Source organism: Macaca thibetana, chromosome 9, assembly GCF_024542745.1.
Source record: "Macaca thibetana thibetana isolate TM-01 chromosome 9, ASM2454274v1, whole genome shotgun sequence".
Taxonomy (NCBI): domain Eukaryota; kingdom Metazoa; phylum Chordata; class Mammalia; order Primates; family Cercopithecidae; genus Macaca; species Macaca thibetana.
The window spans coordinates 26948334-26972249 of record NC_065586.1 but is presented as its reverse complement, the minus strand read 5'-3'; the positions used below and the strand labels follow the sequence as shown (position 1 = coordinate 26972249).

Genomic DNA, 23916 nt, shown 5'->3' with positions numbered 1-23916 from the left:
TCTGTCGCCTAGGCTGGAGTACAGTGGTGTGATCTCAGCTCACTGCAACCTCTGCCTCCCAGGTTCAAGCGATTCTCCTGCCTCAGGCTCTTGAGGAGCTGGGATTACAGGCGCCTGCCACCACGCCCAGCTAATTTTTGTATTTTTAGTAGAGACGGGGTTTTGTTTGCCATGTTGGCCAGGGTGGTCTTGATCTCCTAACCTGGTGATCTGCCTGCCTCAGCCTCCCAAAGTGCTGGAATTACAGGTGTGAGCCACTGCACCCAGCTACATTCTTTTTTTTTTTTTTTTTTTTTTTTTTTTTTTTTAGACTGAGTCTCGCTCTGTTACCAAGTCTGGAGTGCAGCAGTGTCACTGAGAGGTGACAATGTGCTAGCAATGTGCTAGCAGCCCTCACAGCACCTCCTCAACCTCGGGTCCACTCTGGTGGCGCTTGAGGAGCCCTTCAGCCTGCCACTGCACTGTGGGAGCCCCTCTCTGGGCTGGCTGAGGCCAGAACCGGCTCCCTCAGCTTGCAGGGAGGCGTGGAGAGGCGCGGGCGGGAACCGGGGTTGCGCAGCAGCACTCACAGTCTGGCACCAGTTTTGAGGGGCACCGGCGTGGGCTTGGCAGGCCCCCTGCTATGAGCGGCCAGCCTGCACCAACCCAGGCCAGCGGCTGCGGTGAGTGAGCTGGGTCCCCCAGCAGTGCCTGCCTGCCGGAGCTGCGCTCCAGTTCTTGCGTGGTCTCAGCTGCCTCCTGGCAGGGCAAGGCTCAGGACCTGCAGCCCGCCATGCCCAAACTCCCCACCATCATGGGCTCCTGTGCAGCTGGAGCCTCCCCAAGGAGCACCACACCTTGCTCCGCATCCCTGGGTCCCATCAACCGCTCAGGGCCTGAAGAGTATGGGTGCACAGTGCGGGACTGGCAGGCAGCTCCGCTTGCGGCCCTAGGGTGGGATACACTAGCTGAAGTCAACTGGGCTCCTGGGTCTAGTGGGGCCTTGGAGAAATTTTATGTCTAGCTAAGGGATCGTAAAGGCACCAATCAGCACTCTGTGTCTAGCTTGGGGTTTGTAAATACACCAATCAGCACTCCGTCTAGCTCAGGGTTTGTAAATACACCAATCAGCACTCTGTGTCTAGCTCAGGGTTTGTAAATACACCAATCAGTAGTCTGTATCTAGTTAACATAGTGCAGACTTGGAGAACTTTTATGTCTAGCTAGAGGATTGTAAATGCACCAATCAGCACTCTGTGTCTAGCTCAGGGATTGTAAACGCACCAATCAGCTCTCTGTAAAATGGACCAATCAGCAGGATGTGGGTGGGGTCAGATAAGGGAATAAAAGCAGGCTGCCCTAGCCAGCCTGCCACAACCCGCTGGGGTCCCCTTCCACCCTGTGGAAGTTTTGTTGTTTTGCTCTGCAACAACTCTTGCTGCCCTCACTCTTTGGGTCCATGCTGCCTTTATGAACTATAACATTCAGTGCAAAGGTCTGCAGCTTCACTCCTGAAGCCAGCGAGACCACGAACCCACCAGGAAGAATGAACAACTCCAGATGCACCACATTTAAGAGCTGTAACACTCCCCATGAAGAGCTGCAGCTTCACTCCTTAAGTCAGTGAGACCACAAAACCACCAGAAGGAAGAAACTGCTGACACACCATCTTTAAGAACTGTAACACTCACCGCAAGGGTTTGCAGCTTCATTCTTGAAGGCAGTGAAAGTCAGTGAGACCAAGAAGCCATCAATTTGGGACACATCATCATAGCTCACTGCCACCTCGACCTCCTGGGATCAAGCAAGCCTCCTACCTCAGCCTTCAGAGAAGCTGGAACTCCTAGGCTCAAGTGATCCACCTCACTTGGCCTTCCAAAGTCTGGGATTACAGTGTGAGCCACTGAGCCAGGCCAATTTATTCCTTTCTGATTAATAAATTGGGCCGGGCGCCATGGCTCATGCCTGTAATCCCAGCACTTTGGATGGCCGAGTGAGGCCGATCACTTGAGCCTAGGAGGTCCAGACTGGCATGGGCAACATGGTGAAAACCCGTCTCTACTAAAATACAAAAAAATTAGCCAGGCATGGCGGCGGGAGCCTGTAGCAGCTACTCAGGAGACTGAGGCAGGAGAATCACTTGAACCCGCGCGGCGGAGCTTGCAGTGAGCCGAGATTGCACTGCTGCACTCCAGCCTGGGCAACGGAGCAAGACTCCACCTCAAAATAAATAAATAAACTGACCGGGTGCCAATTGATTATTAGAAACTATGGATTACCTCATTAAACCACCTCTCAAGCCTCTCCTTTCAGTCTCCTGCGTTAGTAACTCTGTAATTTTTGCTTTTTTGTTTTGTTTTGTTTTTTTGAGATGGAGTCTCGTTCTGTCGCCAGGCTGGAGTGCAGTGGCACCATCTCGGCTCACTGCAAGCTCAGCCTGCTGGGTTCAAGCAATTCTCCCGGGTAACTGAGACTACAGGCGCCCGCCACCACGCCCGGCTAATTTTTTTGCATTTTAGTAGAGACGGGGTTTCACCATGTTGGCCAGGATGGTCTCGATTTCTTGACCTTGTGATCCGCCCGCCTCAGCCTCCCAAAGTGCTAGGATTATAGGCGTGAGCCACCGTGCCCGGCCATCCTGTATATTTTTAATCTACGTGTGTTATTTTACTTTTGGCTTCATTTGTAAAACACATGTTTTCTAAAGCCTAATCTGAGAGTCTTTTTCATTTAATTGACTAACATATTTATTTACACGTCAAGTCAAAAAATTGGTTTCACGTTTATCATAATGTATATATTCTTTGTTTCTAAAATTCTTATTCTTTGTTATTTCTTTTTTCTTATAATATTGCATATATTTTGTTGGTTTTTATGTTCTCCAGATGTTTGAAAGGTATGTATATGTTCATCCTACTATACTGGTGATTTTAACTTTTCAAATCTTAAATTTCGGTTTTCCAGTTCCTTAAATCCATCATTTTTACCTACTTGTCCTTTATCTTCACAGTCTGGGAGGTCTTCTCAAAGCTACCCTCTTTATATCTCTTTTTTTATTTTTGAGACAGAGCTTTGCTCTGTCTCCAAGCTGGAGTGCAGTTGTGTGATCTCAGCTCACTGCGACTTAGTAATTCTCACAGGCAACTATGTGAAAACTTAAGGCGCAAGCTGTTCCTTGGAAATACCACTTTATGAATGGTTGTCTCTGATCACCTTTCAGCATTTTAAAAGGTTTCATTTTCATTTGAGTTCTGTTTTTCAATTTTAATTTTGTATTACTAAAATATTCCTCTCGAAATTGCTATTGTAAAAAATGTTATCTTTAAATGAAAACTGATCAAAGGCAAAACTGTGTGTGTGTGTGTGTGTAATAGGACCAAAAAGTGAACACAGTGTGTAGAAGATGTACATCTTCATCACTGTATCAAAGATACTCAAAAGCACTGAAGTCAGTGAGCAAGAAGCAGTTTTTACGCCTATCTGCAGTCCACCAATTTGGGAAGACGTGGAAAAAAAGCGCTTAAGAGAATCATGGCCCGCTGCTAAGGAGTTGCCCGAATCCGTGAGACAGTTAAGTCTAAACTTCAATTTTGCTTTTCCTAGGTGCCTGACCTGAGCAAATGCTAAAAGTGAATTTCACACTGCAGTACCTCCTATTGGGCTTGGAAAAACAGTTACTGACTCACTTTGGGGAAGACTCCAAACTGTTGAAAGTAGAGAGTGGTGTTGCTGCTTCAAACTGAGACTAATATATCTCCCTAAAGCCACTTTCCAACTTGGTTGTTATCCCTCTAATTATTTCTGGCCACTTCCTGGTGATAACTTCAATGTCTCCAGTGTTAGGTACAAGGCAGAGGGGAGATGCCACTGATGGTCTTCAAAAGCGACCTTGTTTTTCCAACTATGTTCAATTTCTATTACTGCTACTGCTACTACTACTTCTACTACTACTACTACTACTACTACTACTACTACTACTACACACACACACACACCACAGAAACCTTTGGCCACCAATATTAACTGTGTGGGATCTTCTGCAAACCATTTCTATTTCCATCAAAGATGATCCCTAGGTACTATATGGCTATTACAGCCGACAATTTATAATATCAACTTGTGGAAAAACCTTTCCACTCTAGCTAGTAAAACAGGGAAACTTTCAGAAATGCACACACACCTACTCCAAGTTCTCAAAAGTTCAACACTAATGATTTAAGTATTTTTTTAAAGTCGTTTAAGTACCTGAAGGTGCCAAAACCCGTTAGACTTACTGTACCAAGGATCAGGATCACATCTCCAAGCAACAGAGCAACCCATAGCCAAAAGTGAATATTTTCAGGGCCTTGTACAGAGGCTAAAGCAATTTCCTAACATGAGAAATAAGGGATTGATCTGGAAGATCCTTTAAAAGCTGATTGCTGGATTTACAAAAATCCCTGACTACTTCTTTAGTGCAATGAAACAGAGAAATTGGGTAACGATGCCGTCAAAGAGGAAACAGAGAAAAGGTTCATTACGCAGCTGTTGTTTAAACACACCACCCTTCATTTAAACTGAAAACTGAGAAAAATACTCAAATTTTGTGAAGGAAATTGGGCAAAGTGAACATGTTTATTATATTTTTTCACTCCCTCAAAAATCACAATTATAAATTATATCATTTATAATGGAAAACAAGAAATCAATCTTCCAAAGTTAAAAGTATCAAAACTCTGGACTGGAAGAAAGCACATATTTACCCTGTGTAAAAATTCTGTTACATCAACAAGACAAATTTTAACACAGAAAAATACCTGCTTAATTTTAGAAACAAGGTAGGGAGGCAGAAGGGAAAAAACCAACTGCAACTAATAACAACAAAAAAAGATGAAGGAAAAGAAACCACTTCTATATTCATTAAATAGAATGTCTTGTTATTTTTGAAGACAGTAAAAACTTTTTGACATTCTTTTTAATCGTAGGCCACGGAAGCATCATTGGATCTCATTTGGTCTAGTCAGTGTGTAAAGCGTTTACAAACCTAACTAAATATAGAATTAATGGGAGTTGGCCGGGCGCGGTGGCTCAAGCCTGTAATCCCAGCACTTTGGGAGGCCGAGACAGGCGGATCACGAGGTCAGGAGATTGAGACCATCCTGGCTAACACAATGAAACCCCGTCTCTACTAAAAAATACAAAAAACTAGCCGGGCGGGTGTGGTGGCGGGCGCCTGCAGTCCCAGCTACTCGGGAGGCTGAGGCAGGAGAATGGCTTAAACCCGGGAGGCGGAGCTTGCAGTGAGCTGAGATCCGGCCCCTGCACTCCAGCCCGGGTGACAGAGCAAGACTCCGTCTCAAAAAATAATTAATTAATTAATTAATGGGAGTTATGTGCTTATATTCCTTATACACAGGAGAAAAAGAAAAGGACCTCTTTATGCCAGCTTTGAGTTTGGCTTGATTTTTTATGACTTATTTAAAAGTGCTACTGAATGAGAAAGTCTCTTAATGGAAATACTGACACGGTCTTTTTTTTTTTTTTTTTTTTTTTTTTTTTACACGGAGTCTCGCTTTGTCGCCCAGGCTGGAGTGCAGTGGCATGATCTCGGCTCACTGCAAGCTCTGCCTCCTGGGTTCACGCCATTCTCCTACCTCAGCCTCCCGAGGAGCTGGGACTACAAGTGCCCACCACCATGCCCAGCTAATTTTTTGTATTTTTAGTAGAGACAGAGTTTCACCGTGTTAGCCAGGATGGTCTTAATCTCCTGACCTCATGATCCGCCTACCTCGGCCTCCCAAAGTGTTGGGATTACAGGTGTGAGCCACCACGCCTGGCCCTACACAGTCTTAAATATAGTGACATGAACAAGCACTTCTGTGAAGCTGCCCCAGGATGTGACTGACCACTGAAGCAAGTCTGAAATGCACTGAGTATCAGAAAGTCAAATATGATCGATTTGCTGATAAATATCAGTAGAATGATAACGCCAAAATACAGAGAATGCCTTTGCAAGATCAAAATTTCGTGTTGATAACTTGTTCTTAACAGGAAAATATGAAAAATGTATGGGATCTTCGCTTTTACACATGGAGGAGAGAGAAAATGTAAAATTTCTGTATGGACTTTCTCCCATTCTCATATACAGCTAAAAATAGTCATTCTTAAAAAGTCACAACTTGGACTTAGGGTTCTTATCAACCCTGACAGTCAAGGTGGCAGCAGGGTTTAAATGAGTGGGTTTAGAGCTGTGCTTTATTTCTTAAGTCTCACCTCCAAGGCTATGGTACTAGGTAAACAATAAATCCCTACATAGTGAAGTCAAATTTGTAAAAGCTCCATTTGTTTTTATTTGTCTATCAGCTGTGCTTTTTGTTCTTTGGTGGATTTTCTTTAAACTAGCTAAATTTTTCCATTTTTCATCCTTGTATCTCCCTGGAAGTCACTCTTTTACTTGAAAATCGATTTAGTTTCATTTTACTCTTTCTGTGTTTTTATTTTGACTCTCTTAAACATTTCATTGTTTTCAGCTTCATTGTTTAATTTTCTTTTTACTTTACATTTTTCTTCTTTTTAAAACTTTTTAAACACCAATTTAAACTTATTCAGGATCTTTCTTTTGTTCTGTTCAGACACAGATCAACATATACTTAAGTAAATTAAAATGTATTTTATGATTTAAGGAGCAGATATACTAAATCATGAAAACATTAATGCATTCACTTAAGAAACATTTATAGAGTAAATACATGAAAGACACGGTAGTAAGCACTAGGGGAATTATAAAAATTAATACAACACCATTTCAGGGTCTCCAGGAGCTTTTAATACAAGGCAGTGAGAGCTAGTACCAAAGGAAAGAGATAGGATGTGGCTGCATTTTGGAAAACAATTTGCCCACATTCAGCCAAATATGAAATCAGCGTTGCTATCTTTTTTAGGTACCACAATGTAAAAAGACAAAAATGTCAGAAGCTAACACAACCCTAAAATATCTGTACAGTTTCTAGGCTAAACTGCCTCATACTTTCGATTTGTTTGTAAGCCTAGTAGGAAAGTGCGAGTCTCAGCATCTATCTACATGTAGGATTTTTCGGGCTCTCGTGTGACACCAAATAACAAAGAAAAGGGAATGGAAAGCCACCCCTGAAGGAACCAGCACATAGCTCATGTTGCCAATATTTCTTCTTTTTTTCTCTTCTTGTCTGCCATTAATCTCTCAGTTCTTCACAATGGGTGAAACCCTGGTACAATTGCATTTGGATTTTTGCAAGTGAAGCCGGAAAGAAATATGATTTTCAAACATCAAATTAATTTCAACTTCAGAAAGAATCCACGTCAATGTGTTTTGTTTCTACCATGACTCATAAACGTTTACTGAGAATTATGGTATTCCGAATAGTGCTTAAGTTTTTATAATTCTATAGTAAGCCCATGCATATTCAAAGGGTCAGCATTTATATAAATCTCATTTTAAAAGATTCTGCTTAGAAATAAGTAATTAGAAAAGTTCCCTTTTAAAAAGGCTGTCAGGAAGACAAGGCTCGTCATTCAAAGGAGTGAGGGGCAAGTTTCCGATTGTGATTAACCCTCAGGTTACTGACTTGAAAGGGTGGAACAATATAAGAAATACAAGGAAGAGGAAGTTTAGAGAATAGAAAGATTATTAAAGTACCTCTCCAAAGCTGTGCTGAATAGTGTAAGTTTAGAAGAGAAGAAAATTCTCTATTTTTTAAATTGGTCCTTAAATTTCTGCTATCTGGAAATTGGACTTATGTGAAATACCTCATTCCCAGATGGCCTTTGTTAGGTAAGGTACAAGACAAGGAATTGGACAACCTTTCAAGTATCCTTTAAATGTCACTCGCTGGACTGTTGATAGAGGCTTTTATTATTCTCTGCTGGAGTACATCAACAGTCATTTGCATGCCAGGAAAAGAATGTCTGGAATAATCCAAAAAGGCAAAGCTTAATTCTTTCACTAAAACTAAGTGACAGCACAGAATGGGAAATAAAATAAGAAAATAAGTGTCCGAGGTAGACTTACTGGTAACAAAAGCCCAAAAGAGAAACCGTGCGTGTGCACCGAGGCACTCGACGCAGGGCCCTTAACACAGATGGCTCTTGATGCCGCCGTAAGACTTTTTTTAAGCTACCCCCCAAAACAAAAGCTGAAATGAATGAAACAGATATTGTCGGGCGAATATTCACTGTTCAAAAAGATCTGCCAAGGCATCTTTTTAAACCTTTCTTCTGGTTCATTTAAATATGGTTTCACGGATAGAGTGGCCAGCACCAAACACAGGCCTCCAGTGAGTCTAAGCCAGAGCCTTCATGGAGTGGCTCTTAATTATCATTTTTGCACGTGGAATGAGTGCACATAGGAGCAGCACCTCATATACCAATGGATTCTGTCCCAGAAGGGTCCTTGTTACATTGGTTGTTTAGAACGGAGAGTACATTTTTCCAAAGAAACTATGCCATAAATTAAGCTTGAAGCCCAGGCAGATCCAATGGTTTATTGAACTCATGAGCATATCTAGATTTTACTACTGATACCAGTTTAAATTCTAAAGTACACAGTGTGCAGAAAGAGAGAGAAAAAAAGAATAAAGAACGTTTTCTCCCCTGAGGGTCATTATGAGCCAAGAAAAAAGGTTTAGAGATGGCAGTTGGACTTGTTATCCTCCAACACTTTCTATGTCCTTGTTCCTCTTTCCCCAGTAACCAAAATGCTTTGTTCTCTTGTTTCGTTTCCACGTCTCCAACCACAGCAGGGCATCCAAATGTATCCTACCTCCCAGTGTCTCATGCACCAATAAATGACTTCTTTTTTCTCTCAGTCAAAATTTTCGTTTCTTCTCAGGGATATTCACCTCCATCAAGCACATGGGAAGTTAGCCCTATTAATTCGTACTAACATAAAAAAGACTCCTATCTGCCTAGATGCTTTGGCTTATACCAGATATGTCTAATTAAGAGGGATTTTAGAGAGTTCAACAAGATTAAGTTTAACATTCAGCTTCTTGGGAGCAAGATAAGTTTATGAATTATATACTGACAGAGCCATGGAGCTCATACAGCAACCTTTCCAATGCACTAGGCCTTTTTTTTTTGAGACAGAGCCTTACTCTGTTGCCCAGGCTGGAGTGCAGTGGCACAATCTCAGCTCAGTGCAACCTCCACCTCCCAGGTTCAAGCGATCCTCCTGCCTCAGCCCCCCTAGTATCTGGGATTACATGCACGTGCCACCATACTGGGCTAATTTTTTTGTATTTTTAGTAGAGACGGGGTTTCGTCATGTTGGCCAGGCTGGTCTCAAAACTCCCGACCTGAGGTGATCCACTGGCCTCGGCCTCCAAAAGTGCTGAGATTACAGGCGTGAGCCACCGTGCCTGGCCGGCACTAGGCCTTTATAAACTAATCATCTGTGATCTGTGAAAGGGAAAAATGCGACAGGGACTTGTCTTCAAGTCAAGCAAAACAAGAGGGGAACTCCACAGGTTTTATTTCAAGACTTGCCTGATTTACTCCTTCTTAGAAACCTCTTTCCTCTTCAGTAGAGAAAGAAATTCCATAGGCTTGGTTCTGAGGGTAAAGTCAAACTCTAATTCAAGCTAGGAAAGGTTCCAGTGAGAACCCACTCTGTAAGGCGGCAAAGACGGTTCCATCTGGAGAATTTGAACCCTGGCTCAACAGGAATGGAGGTAGATATTACACTGGGGGTCCTTATCCTGGCACCTCCCAGAGCAGATGATCTGGGGGCTAGAGGCTTGGAGGTCAGTTTGTAAGGAAATTCACTCAGTCAAACTTCTGAAAATTACCATTCGCTAAGCTCACATGATAAAAACAAATATAATTTTAATTTAGATGACTTAATTCAATGGATGACACTGAGTGACTAAATTTCCTTTAAGTATTATTTAATTACATTTAGATGCAATCTTAATAACTCTGATCAATTACAATGGTATAACAACTGCTGTCAAAAATGTTTCAACCCATTTGCACTGAGAGCGTGCTATGCCCCTGGAATGAAGTCAAAGACTGTGGATTACAGAGAAATAATGTCTACGTAAAATCAATAAAAATATGTTTGCATTTGCTTTGATGTTTCTAGCAATATCTTCAATTAGGATTACTACTTTATAATCTATAAGACTCCTGCCCCCTAGAATTTAATAAAAATAAGTGAAATAAAATTCAGTGATACATTATCCTTTCTCACACCAACTCTGAACTGGCTTTTTTTTTTCTTTTTTTTTTTTTTTGAGACAGTTTAACTCTGTCGTCCAGGCTGGAGTGCAGTGGCGCGATCTCGGCTCACTGCAACCTCTGTCTCCTGGGTTCAAGCAATTCTCGTACCTCAGCCTCCCGATTAGCTGGGATTACAGGCGCCTGCCACCAAGCTCGGCTAACTTTTGTATTATTAGTGGAGATGGGGTTTCACCATGTTGGCCAGACTGGTCTCGAACTCCTGATCTCAGGTGATCTGCCCGCCTTGGGCTCCCAAAGTGCAGGGATTACAGGTGTGAGCTACCGTGCCCAGCCTCAACTGGCTTTTTGATTTTATGTATTTAATAAAACACATCACAAGACAGTCACTCTAACAAAAATGAAGAAATGAAGTTCCTTAACAATAAATTGTAAGAAAAACAAATTAATTGTAAAGTGTTCTTTTAAAAAATTTGAAAGTTGAAAATCTTTTTTCTGCTGTAGCACTCAGGGAGGGGGTGTCAATACAGACTTAGAAAATTTCTATTTGGGTGAGGAAAGAAAGATATAACCAGATGGAATTGAAAGAATTCAGAAGAAGGTTGTCTGCCAGAGAAAACCACAGCAGTTGCTCAGAAAGTATTTCTTGAAATCCCCGGTTTTACTATTTATACATGCCTGGTAACCCAGCTACAACTGCAGCAACGCTGTCACTCAATTCCCACAGAAGACAGCCATTGATTGTTTTGATCTGAAACCTAGCAGATCAGTCTTAGGCCACCAGTCTTTCTCAATTCTCCAACCATAAACACAAATCATTTAGTCTGCCCTTTTTAAGTTGATGCACATGAGTGTAAAACCAGAAGTTTACATGTCTAGGTTGCTTTCTCATTGCTTCCATAACTCCAAAAAATAGGCTTTTATTTAAAAATAGAACTTGTAAAATGAGGCCGGGCGCGGTGGCTCATGCCTGTAATTCCAGCACTTTGGGAGGCGGAGGCGGGCGGATCATGAGGTCAGGAGATCGAGACCATCCTGGCCAACACGGTGAAACCCCGTCTCTACTAAAAATACAAAAACTTAGCCGGACGTCGTGGCAGGTGCCTGTAGTCCCAGCTACTCGGGAGGCTGAGGCAGGAGAATGGCGCCAACCCGGGAGGCAGAGCTTGCAGTGAGCTGAGATCACGCCACTGCACTCCAGCCTGGGCGACAGAGCAAGACTCTGTCTCCCAAAAAAAAAAAAAAAAAAAAATTAGAACTTGGCAAATGAACAGTCCACACGATGGACCATGTGCCTTTGGAATGCTTTTTTTTTTTTTTTTTTTTGAGACGGAGTCTTGCTCTGTCGCCCAGGCTGGAGTGCAGGGGCCGGATCTCAGCTCACTGAAAGCTCCGCTTCCTGGGTTCACGCCATTCTCCTGCCTCAGCCTCCCGAGTAGCTGGGACTACAGGCGCCCGTCACCTCGCCCGGCTAGTTTTTTGTATTTTTTAGTAGAGACAGGGTTTCACCGTGTTAGCCAGGATGGTCTCGATCTCCTGACCTCGTGATCCGCCCGTCTCGGCCTCCCAAAGTGCTGGGATTACAGGCTTGAGCCACGGCACCCGGCCTGGAATGCTTTAATAAAAATAAGCCACTGAGATATTTAACTTTGAAAAGAATCAACTATACAGGCATGCTATTCATTCTGGCTTCATTTTCTGTCACTTTTGAAAAGAGCATGCATTTTCAGAAGACTCACCACACCGGGCAAATTGCATAGGCATCTAACCTATATTTTTACTAGACAATGGTAAACATTGTATAAGAAGAATATTTTTGCCTGTTTTCAGCCGAAGCAGGCGGATCACGAGGTTAGGAGATCGAGATCATCCTGGCTAACACGGTGAAACTCCGTCTCTACTAAAAATACAAAAAATTAGCGGGGAGTGGTGGCGGGCACCTGTAGTCCCAGCTACTCAGGAGGATGAGGCAGGAGAATGGCGTGAATCCAGGAGGCGGAGCTTGCAGTGAGCTGAGATCACACCACTGTACTCCAGCCAGGGCAAAAGAGCAAGACTCCGTCTCAAAAAAAAAAAAAAAAGAAAAATATGTTTAAATAAAAGATTACCAGTTACCAATTACTCTGTCTCATTAAAATTTATGTATTTGTCATTTTTTTGTATTTGCCTATGCACATTTGTACTGTCACAACTGTGTTCAGTGTTTCCACAATTTTGAATTGTTTTTCAATTAATATTACACTATATATATTTCTCAGGTATTTTCATAGTATCAGTATTATAAATAAAGATGACTTTTATGTAATCTTAATCTGGTTTGGGGTTAGGATAAAATTTATATTTTTTTAAAATTGAGATTTTTTTTATATGTTCCAGAAAAATGTGTAAAGCACGGGCATTAATTACTACTTCAAAGTTTGAAAAAAAAAATGGATGTATTGAGTAACGTATTTTGGGAATTGAATTGACTAAAAGAATCTCAATTTTTCCTGAGTTATTGGTCATTTAAAACTTTTCTCGTTTATGAACTTTTGTGTGGAAAATGCCAATTTATTTAAATACACCTTCATATATAGTATATTGCTAAACGATTGTGCATAGTATTTCATCTTAATTTTTTTAAAACCTTTTTTGTTTAATAAATATTTATTCCTGTATCCTGCCTTTGTAATTTCCAACTTCAATTTGTATTGACTTTTGCTTGTTTAATTTATTATTGCTTTAAACGAGTCAACTCATTTACTTTTCAACTTTTCTTTTGACCTTTTTTTGTTTTATTTTTATTATTTTTTTTCAATTATCTGTATTTGAACAACGTGATTTCTTTTCCTTTCTCTAAAAATAAACATTCACAAAGCTCTGAATTACTTTCAAGTTCTGCTCTGGTCACAATAGTTAGATGTTAATATGTAGTTTCTTCATTTTCTTTTTTTTCTTTTGCAACAGGTGCTCCCCACTGTTGCCCAGGCTGGGTGCAGTGGCACGATCATGGCTCACTGCAGCCTCCATCTCCTGGGCTCAAGCAGTCCTCCCACCTGAGCTCCCCAAGTAGCTCTTTTCAAAATGGCTTTTACTTTTGTCCATTAAGATGGTTTTGACCCCACCTCTAGACACCCTACCAGCAAGAGTCCCAACTGGAAAACCAGTGAGGGATAAGGGAGTGGGAATATTGAGGCGGGGGTGGGTAGGGAAGAAAGCACTATCTTGGCATGGAGGGACACGGTGCTTAGGGACCAGTGCCGGAACATTTAGGATGATGGGATGTTTCGGAATTAAAACTGGATTCTTTTCCGGATGCCAAAGAGGCATATGTGGAATGTCAGGATATCACCTGTCATTATACGGATACTGTTCAAAGCAGAACCTTCCTGCAAACATGTAGGGATATGAGGCATAGATATTTGTGCTTTATTTTCGGTTTTTTGGAGGTTGGGGAATGGAGTCTGGCTCTGTACCTAGGCTGAAGTGCAGTGGCGCTATCTCCGCTCACTGCAACCTCCGCCGCCCAGCTCACTGCAACCTTTGCCTCCCGGGTTCAAGAGATCCTCCCGCCTTCAAGACATCCTCCCGCCTCCGCTTCCTGAGTAGCTGGGATTACTAGCATGCGCCACCATGCCCAGCTCATTTTTGTACTTTCAGTAGAGACGGGGTTTCACCATACTGGTGAGGCTAGTCTGGAAATCCTGACCTCAAGTGATCTGCCCACTTAGGCCTCCCAAAGTGCTGGGATTACAGGTGTGAGCCACAGCGCCTGGCCTGTTTTGGGTTCTTTTCTTCTCTTTTTGAAAGTGCAAAAGTTGTTAGGAATTGAAGAGTTTCGCCTAAAGGAGCCTCTACCTGCAGAGAAGCTTAGGCTTGCAACCAGTGAGAAAGGGGTTTATGCTAATAGGTATATAGCCTGGGCAACAGCACAAAAACTCTGTCTCAAAAAAAAAAAAAAAAAAAAAAGAAAGTATCGTAAATTATGAAAGAATAAGCATCTTCAACAATAAAAAATGAAAAATAATAAAAACTATACTCCATAATTAGAAAACAATAACTCTTAGGTTGTTAAAATATTATGTTGTAAATAAGATACCCTCAGTATATATGCAGAAAAGATTATATTAGTATAGGAAACAGCTGTGATTGTAGATATATAAACTAGAGAAATGCTAATCAGAAATAGGTTTATCAATTAGAAGAGAGAAGAAATTTTTGAGTAAATGCAGTCTATAATTTAAAAATATACAATTTTTAAATTAAATACATTTATTCAAATATAAAAATAGAAGTTTATAAATATGCCAAAAGAAATATTGCTGGTTTATAATCAGGTTCATAGGAACTAACAGAGTAATTAGATGAGACAGTGTGCAAATAATTATGTTATTTTAGTAAAAATATCTAACACTGTACCTTCCAAATTAAAAATATGCTTCTTTTTTAAAGGTCAACAAAAAATTATTGTGCTTCAGATTTTTAAAATTTATCCTTCTTGTAGTATAGTTTGAAGTCAGGTAGTGTGATGCCTCCAGCTTTGTTCTTTCTGCTCGGGATTGTCTTAGCTATACGGGCTCTTTTTTGGTTCCATAAGAAATTTAAAGTAGTTTTTTCTAACTCTGTGAAGAAAGTCAATGGTAGCTTGATGGGGATAGCACTGAATCTATAAATTACTTTGGGCAGTATGGCCATTTTCACGATATTGATTCTTCCTATTCATGAGCATGGAATGTTTTTCCATTTGTTTGTGTCCTCTCTTATTTCCTTGAGCAGTGGTTTGTAGTTCTCCTTGAAGAGGTCTTTCACTTCCCTTGTAAGTTGTATTCCTAGGTATTTTATTCTCTTTGTAGCAATTGTGAATGGGAGTTCATTCATGATTTGGATCGCTATTTTTGGTGTTTAAGAATGCCTGAGATTTTTTGCATACTGATTTTGTATCCTGAGACTTTGCTGAAGTTACTTATCAGCTTAAGGAGATTTTGGGCTGAGACGATGGGGTTTTCTAAATATACAATCATGTCATCTGCAAACAGAGATGATTTAACTTCCTCTCTTCCTATTTGAATATGCTTTATTTCTTTCTCTTGCCTGATTGCCTTGGCCAGAACTTCCAATACTATGTTGAATAGGCATGGTGAGAGAGGGCATCCTTGTCTTGTGTCACTTTTCAAATGGAATGCTCCCAGCTTTTGCCCATTCAGTATGATATTGGCTGTGGGTTGGTCATAAATAGCTTTTATTATTTTGAGATACATCACTCATAAGTGGGAGCTGAACAATGAGAACACACGAACACGAAGTGGAACACCACATACTGGGGCCTGTCTGGGGGTGGGGAAGTACAGGAGGGATAACATTAGGAGAAATACCTAACATAGATGATGGGTTCATGCGTGCACCAAACCACCATGGCACATGTATACCTATGTAACAAACCTGCATGTTCTGCACATGTATCCCAGAACTTAAAGCATAATAAAAATAAATAAAATAAAATAAAATAAAATTTATCCTCCAAGTGAAATTACTGTAAGAAGATACATCTAACCTATAAGTAAATAATCTACTGTTTGGAAAAGTTAACAAACTTCTCAACACACAATAGAATTAAGGAAGACAGGGTGGGCTCGGTGGCTCATGTCTGTAATCCCAGCACTTTGGGAGGCCAAGGCTGGCAGATCACAAGCTCAAGAGATTGAGACTATCCTGGCCAACATGGTGAAACCCCGTCTCTACTGAATATACAAAAATTAGTCCGGTGTGGTGGCATTCGCCTATAGTCCCAGCTACTCCGGAGGCTGAGGCAGGAGAAACGCTTGAACCCAGGAGGCGGAGGTTGCCATGAGCCAAAATCCTGCCACTGCACTGCAGCAGGAAATTAATAACAAAAGAGAGAGAGAGAGTATGGGGGTGGGGGGTGTGTGTGTGTGTGTGTGTGTGTATGTGTGTGTGTGTGTGTGTGTGTGTGTGTGTGTATGTGAGTGAGAGAGAGAGAAAGAGAGATTATCTCTGCTGCTTCTGTGGAAAAGCAGTCCCACCTCCTCCTGCTGATCAGGGTATATTAATCCTGCCCCATCGTCTTTTGGTTACTGGACCCAAGGAATCTAAAGCCCCCCCGGCAGATAATCTTCTTTAGAGAGCAGGACTTGCCTGCCTTCCAGATCCCAGAGCGGCAGGGATGAGAATCACAGAAAACCTTAGAAGATTATTGGGGGCATCTGTAACTGGGGACACTACTGTTGCTACCTCTTATTTTCCTGTAGATTCTTCCTACGGAGTAAGAACTACTATATAAAGATCTGTGACTGAATATGTATAAAAGATGATGCCTCCTGCTTTCAGAATGTCTCCTTTGGCATAGTGCCGCCCTTGCATCTTGAGAATGTTTCCCCAGGGCTTCATCATGAGTCCAACTGCTTCTTTTTTTTTTTTTTTTTTTTTTTTTTAAGACAGAGTCTCGCTCCACGGCCAGGCTGGAGTGCAGTGCCTCATCTACAACCTCCGCCTCCCAGGTTCAAGTGATCCTTCTGCCTCAGCCTCTGGAGTAGCTGGGACTGCTGGTGCCCACAACCATACCCGGCTAATTTTTGTATTTTTAGTAGAGACGGGGTTTCACCTTGTTGGCCGGGATGGTCTTGATCTCTTGACCTCGTGATCCACCCGCATCGGCCTCCCAAAGTACTGGGATTACAGGCGTGAGCCACCGGGCCCGGTCAAATTAAGACTAAATATATATATATATATATATTTTTTTTTTTTTTTTTTTTTTTTTTTTTCTTGAAACCTACAGGGATTTAAGAATCAGTATATTGGGCGGGAAGAAACAAAATGGTGGCTGAAGGTGATCCAGAGTAGGGCCCCAGCGATTCGGATTGAGCCTTCTCCCTCCACCCGCCCGGCCCCTAGGGCCTCCCTACCCGGCCCACCGCCCCCACTGCGCCCGCCCCTCCCCGCCCGCTTTCCCTTCTCCCGTGCCTCGGCTCCAACCTAAGGAGCCGGCGGGCCTGGCCAACCAGGTAGCCCGCGGCTCCCGCTGAGGAGCGCTGCGCCCTGGCCCCGCAGCCGCCGCCCGCGTCCGAACCCATCCGGGGGCTCCGCTCGCGGCAACGCGGTAGCAGCCGGGGCAGGTGGGCCGCCACCAGGCTGAGGTGGCGCCCAAGACGCGGCTGAGCTCGCCCGGAGTGGGCAGCAGTAGCAGGAGGAAGCCGCCGCCGCCAGCACCCCCAAGCCCCAGCGTCCCTGGCCGGCGGGGGGCGGGGCGGGGCGAGGAGGCGGGGACAGCCACCTGGCCCGGAGGGCTGTCGACAAAGTGGTATACGATGACCTCGAGAGCGAGGAGGAGCGAGGACGGTGACGCCGAGGAGACCCAGGAGTGTGAGGACAACTAGGAGGATGAGACGGAGGACGACGACGATGACTCCGATTACCCAGAGGAGTTGGAAGACGATGACGAGGACGCCAGTTGCTACACGGAAAGCAGCTTCAGGAGCCATAGTACCTACAGCAGCACTCCAGGCTGGAATGCAATGTTGCGATCTCGGCTCACTGCAGCCTCTGCCTCTCTCAGGTTCAAGAGATTCTCCTGCTTTAGCCTCCTGAGTAGCTGGGATTACAGGTCAGTTGCTCTCCCTGGAAGGAAGAGTACTCTCGATTTCACCTTGAAGGAGGAAGAGTTCAGGCTGCCAGAACTGGACTAGCGCTTCTGAATATCCCCAGGAGAGGTCCCGTGACTTCCTCAGGAAGCTCTGCCGTGCCCCCACCCAACCCTACCCCACCACAGCAGGCCGCTGGAGTCCTGGGACCACCCGGGTCTGCGGCCCAAATCCTCCCTCACGAAGGGGAGGGGAGGGGTATTCCGGCGAGGAGGCATGGGAAGGGGTGCTTGGGCGGGATTGTGACATCAGATTGCCATGGTGACATGGAGCAGATCTAGACCTGAGCCTAATAAAGGCATAAATAAAGGTGTCATAAAGACAGGGCGCGGCGCACGCTTATAAGGAGCATGAGGGTCTTGGGGCTGCCAGAATGGCTGCAGCTTAGTGTGCGGCGCCAGCATGTGTCATGTTCAGCTGCGTTTCTGGGGCCCATGGCCCCTCCTCACGTGGCAACTATTGTGGCTACTAGTCAAGGAGGCTCAGCCTCTGGAGTGGGTCAAGGACCCGCTCAAGCTGACCTCTAACTCCCCTGCCACCCCTGGGGCCGCCTGAGCCCTGGTCTTCCCGCTCCTCCCATCTCCCATGGGAATCTCCCCATGCGCCTACTCCCCCGGCAGACCCCGGGGACTTTGATTACCTGGGGCCCTCTGCTTCCTGGCAGATGTCAGCCCCACCCCAGGAATCGACTGAAAATGTGGTGCCATACCTGGACATGGATTCAGCTGGAGAGCTGCTCCTGGGGTCAGAGCAGTTCTGGGCTGCACACCAGGATTTAAATGACAAGCTGACTCTGCAAGAAAGGCTCCCAGAGGTGGTTCCAATGCTGAACGGGGATCAGAACCAGACCCTAGTTCAGCCTCCTCGCCTCAAAAGTAAGTTTCAAACTGCAGATTTCGATCGGGCTGCAGGTCATCAGGCAGATGAAATACTTGTTCCACTAGACAGTAAGGTTTCAAAACCAACCGAATTTATTGTTTCGCCCAAGAACCTGAAGAAAGATCTAGCTCAGCGTTGGAGCCTTGCTAAGATTGTTGGAATTCCACACCAATTATCCAAACTTCAGCATCAGAAACAGACTTTGCAGGCTGAATATTGGAGTATAGACACACTGTATCCCGGCAGCTGCCTCCAGAACTCCGGGTTAACTTGGATGAGCCCCTAGGGCTCTCTGAGCAAGTTGGACTTTCTCATTTCCATCTAGAGCCTGAAACTCAAAATCCAGAGACCCTTGAAGACATCCAGTCCTCTTCACTCCAGCAAGAAGCCCCAGCGCAGCTTCCACAGCTCCCTGAGGAGGAAGAACCTTCTTCAACCCAGCAGGGGGTCCCAGCTGGGCCTCCAGAGTACTCTATGGAGAGTCAAGCTCAAACTCTACCGAACCATGAGGTGACAGTTCAACCTCCAGGTGAGGATCAAGCTCATTATAACTTGCCCAACATTACAGTTGAACCTGCAGATATGGAGGTTACCATAACTTCGGAGCCTACCAATGAGACAGAATCTTCCCAAGCCCAGCAGGAGGCCCCAATTCAGTTTCCAGAGGAGGTGGAACGTTCTGCGACCCAACAGGAGGCCCCAACTGAGCCTCCAGGTTCTCCTATGGAGCGTGAACTTTCCATCAGTGAGCAGGAGCAGCCAGCTCAGCCTTCTGAGTCTTCTGGGGAGGTTGAATCTTCTCAGACCCAGCAGGAGACCTCAGCTTAGCCTCCAGAAGGGATGGAACCTTCTGCAAACCAAGAGGAAGCCCCAACTGAACCTCCAGGTCCTCCTATAGAGCCTGCACTTTCCCCCAGTGAGCAGGAGCAGCCAGCTCAGCCTTCTGAGTCTTCTGGGTAGGTTGAATCTTCTCAGACCCAGCCGGAGACCCAGCTCAGCCTCCAGAACATCATGAAGTCACAGTTTCGATTCCAGGTCACCATCAAACTCAGCATTCAGATTTGCCCAATGTCTCTGTTAAGCCTCCAGACATGCAGCTCACCATAGGAACACAGCCTAGTGCAGAGGTGGGAACTTCTGCAGTCCACCAGGAGGCTACAGCTCAGCTCTCAGGGCCAGGTAATGATGTAGAACCTCCTGCTATCCAGCATGGGGGCCCACCTCTGCCTCCAGAGTCATTGGAAGAGGCTTTACCTTTAGCAATTCAACAAGAGACTTCAGTTCAATTTCCGGAACCTATTAATAATGCAAATCCCTCTCCAACCCAGCAGAAGGCTGCAGCTGAGCATCCACAGACCGCTGAGGAGGGTCCAGCTCAGACTCCAGAGCTCCCTAATGTAGTTGTAGCCCAACCTCCAGAGCATTCAAACCTGACTCAAGCCACAGTTCAACCTTTGGACCTGGGGCTTACCATCACTCCAGAATCCACAACAGAGGTTGAACTTTCTCCTACCATGCAGGAGACCCCAACTCAGCCTCCTAAAAAAGTTGTACCCCAACTTCCAGTATATCAAGAGGTAACAATTCCAACACCAGGTCAGGATCAAGCTCAGCATCCAATGTCACCCAGCGTTACAGTTCAACCTTTGGACCTGGGACTTACCATCACTCCAGAACCCACTACGGAGGTTGGACATTCTACACCCCTGAAGAAGACTCTAGTTCCTCCCAAGCACCCTAAAGTGACACTTCCACATCCAGACCAGGTTCAGACTCAGCATTCAAACCTGACTCAAGCCACAGTTCAACCTTTGGATCTGGGGCTTACCAGCACTCCAGAATCCACGACAGACTTTGAACCTTCTACAGCCCTGACGACTACAGCTCCTCCTCCAGAACTGAGGACACTTCCACCTTCAGACAAGGGTCAGGCTCAGCATTCACACCTGACTTAAGTCACAGTCCCACCTCTGGACCTGGAGCTTATCATAACTACAGAACCTACTGCAGAGGTTAAACTGCCTCCAACCATGGAGAAGACCTCAACTCAGCCTCCAGACCTGGGGCTTGCCATCACACCAGAGCCCACTACAGAGATTGGACATTCTATAGCCCTGGAGAAGACTACAGCTCCTCGTCCAGACCAGGTTCAGACTCTGCATCGAAAACTGACTGAAGTCACCGGTCCGCCTACTGAACTAGAACCTACTCAGGATTCATTGGTTCAGTCTGAAAGTTATGCCCAAAATAAGGCTTTAACTGCACCAGAGGAACAGAAGGCCTCCACAAGCACCAACATATGTGAGCTCTGTAAATACGGTGTCGTGTATTGATCTGCCTGCCAGAGCCCAACACCCACAATGGCACCTTCAGCATCTTAAATTTCCAAGGAAACTATATTTCTTACATTGATGGAAATGTATGGAAAGCATGCAAGAAATTAATTGTCAATGAAAATTATTTGACTGAATTACATAAGGATTCATTGAAGGCCTGCTATCCCTCCAGTATTTAGATTTATCCTGCAATAAAATACAGTCTATTGAAAGACATACATTTGAACCACTACCATTTTTGCAGTTTATAAATCTTGGTTGCAATTTACTTACAGAACTGAGCTTTGGAACATTTCAGGCCTGGCACGGAATGCAGTTTTTACACAAGTTAATTCTCAATCGCAATCCTCTGACAACTGTTGAAGATCCATATCTCTTTAAACTGCCAGCATTAAAATATCTAAACATGGGAACAACGCATGTCCCATTTACAACAATTAAGAACATTCTCATGATGACTGTTGAACTGGAGAAACTGATCTTATGTAGCCATGTGGTCTGCTGCCTCTGCCAATTTAAAAATAGCATTAAGGCTCTCTGCAAGACAGTCAAGCTGCACTGCAACAGTGCATGTCTGACAAACACCATACATTGTCCTGAAGAAGCATCTGTAGGGAATCCAGAAGGAGCGTTCATGAAGGTGTTACAAGCTCCGAAGAAGCACACGAGCACTGAGCTGACTTTTGAGCCGGAGGCGGCCTCAGACAGCAATGGCATCAACTTGTCAGTCTTTGGGAGTGGACAGCTAGACACCAATGACGTGAGGGATGTTATCAGTGCACTAAGTTACATCTTGCCTTATTTCTGAGCGGTAAATCTAGATGTGAAATCAATGTTGTTACCGTTCATTAAACTGCTTTCTTCAAATGTGCAAGATGGAGATAGGCCCCTGGGTATTTTGAAAAACAATACAAAGAGCCCCTCTCTTCAACCTGTATCCAACAACTCAACTTATGAAAATAAATTGAGAAAGCTGTATTTGCTGGAAAATATGTTAGATGCAGAAATACAAGAAAAAATCGATGAAGTTAAAAGGGAAGAAAAAACTGCCATGCTTTTGCAGTCCAGCTTTCTAGGACAATTTTAAATGCCAAATATTTGAAAAGAAATTAGAAACTATCCAGCTATAGGAAAACAGCCTGGCAAAGATTCAAAGCATAGGCAAAAACCTGCTGAACAGACTCCTCATGGGCCCAAGGAGCATCCAGAAAAGGCACTTCGAAGAGGTGGGAAAGCAGAGCATCAGGAGGGAAGATGGGCCCAGACATTTGCAGAGAACACTGCCAAAGAAATAAGGCTCGGGAGTCCAACCCAAGGGAGCTGAAACAGCCTCAAATAGAGCAGGGGTCTGAGAAGTTAGTGGGAAACACCGACTACACCAAGCCTTTTCGTTCACACAGAAAGAGCAGTCGATGCTCGCAAAGAGGCCTCCGTTCTCTGCAGCGAAAAGCCTATGAATGTTGAAACTGTTCTCCATGGGCGTGCCTTCTGCCTCCACCTCTTAGGAGACCCGAGCCCTCAGGAAAATCCTCTTCCGGAAGCATTTGCTCCTTCAGAACGTTTTATAGAAAACCCTAATGTAAAAAACACAACTGCAAGAAATGCCTTTGAAGAAAACATTTTTATGGAAAACACTACTATGCCAGAAGGCACCATCTCTGAAAACACAAACTACAATCCTCCTCCTGAGGCAGATTCTGCTGGGACTGCGTTCAACTTAGGGCCAACTATTACACAAACTGAGACAAAATGGGAATACAACAACGTGGGCACCGACCTGTCCCCCGAGCCCCAAAGCTTCAATTACTCATTGCTCTCATCTCCAGGTGATCAGTTTGAAATTCAGCTAACCCAGCAGCTGCGGTCCCTCATCCCCAACAACAATGTGCGCAGGCTCATTTCTCATGTTATCCGGACCTTGAAGATGGACTGCTCTGAGACCCACGTGCAATTGACCTGTGCCAAGCTCATCTCCAGGACAGGCCTCCTGATGAAGCTTCTCAGTGAGCAGCAAGAAGTAAAGGTGTCCAAGGCATAATGGATACGGACCAGTGGAAAACTGAGAACTGTATCAACGAGAGCACGGAAGCCCAGAATGAACGGAAACAGCAAAAGTCGAGTAAGCTCACAATAGAAGTTCCAGGATATGGCTATAACAACAAACTCATCTTGGCAATATTTGTGACTGAAATACTAACGACTTTAATTCTAGTTTTCTGCCTCATTGAGATTTATTCTCACCGAAGGTCATCACAAGAAGATGAAGGATTCTCAAGGGGCATTTTCAGATTTCTGCCATAGAGGAGATGCTCTTCGCGAAGTGAGACTCAGGTTGAATCTTTCTCAGACAGCCGCTCTGGCTTAAAGATATGTACAAACCTCTCAATGCCACAAGAGTAAATACCAGGCATGGAAGCTGCACAAGAAGTCATCTAATGAGGATGAGATCCTCAACAGGGACCCTGGGGACAGCGAAGCCCCAACATAGAAGGGGGAGGAGAGTGAAGCCCTGCCATAGGAGGAGAACACAGAGTGACCCCAGCCCGCCTCAGGCCTCCTGCAAAAATACTTAGCATAAACAACAAGGGCCATGAGAAAGAAAAGCGGGACTGAAGCCAGCAGCCCACGCGTCCACAGAGGCAGCGGGCAGAGGAAGCACAGGGCCATCATTCCCTCCCTTGTTTCCCAGTATAATTAGTCACCCAGACCTGAAAACATATCCTCAGGGGGTGGAGATTTTACAATACCATTGTTCTTGGTGGAAAACAAAATCATTAGTTTATTATATATTGTGCACTGACAGTGATACAGTAGACTTCTTGATCATCTTGAGAAGTCTACAAGACACTAGAAGAATAATCTACTTGTTCAGTTATCTTAACTTTCAATATATC

At 44.3% G+C, this 23916-nt stretch overlaps 1 protein-coding gene and 1 pseudogene across 2 annotated transcripts in view; one reads left to right on the top strand and one right to left on the bottom strand.

The window, feature by feature from the left end:
• Positions 1–23916, bottom strand: part of RAB18 (RAB18, member RAS oncogene family) — a 539744-nt gene that overhangs the window by 215949 nt on the left and 299879 nt on the right. The gene's annotated exons all lie outside the window — the stretch shown is intronic.
• On the top strand, positions 18145–23817 carry LOC126962889 (leucine-rich repeat-containing protein 37B-like; annotated as a pseudogene). Its single transcript, XR_007728843.1, has 2 exons — positions 18145–21759; positions 22849–23817. The product of XR_007728843.1 is annotated as a leucine-rich repeat-containing protein 37B-like (transcript).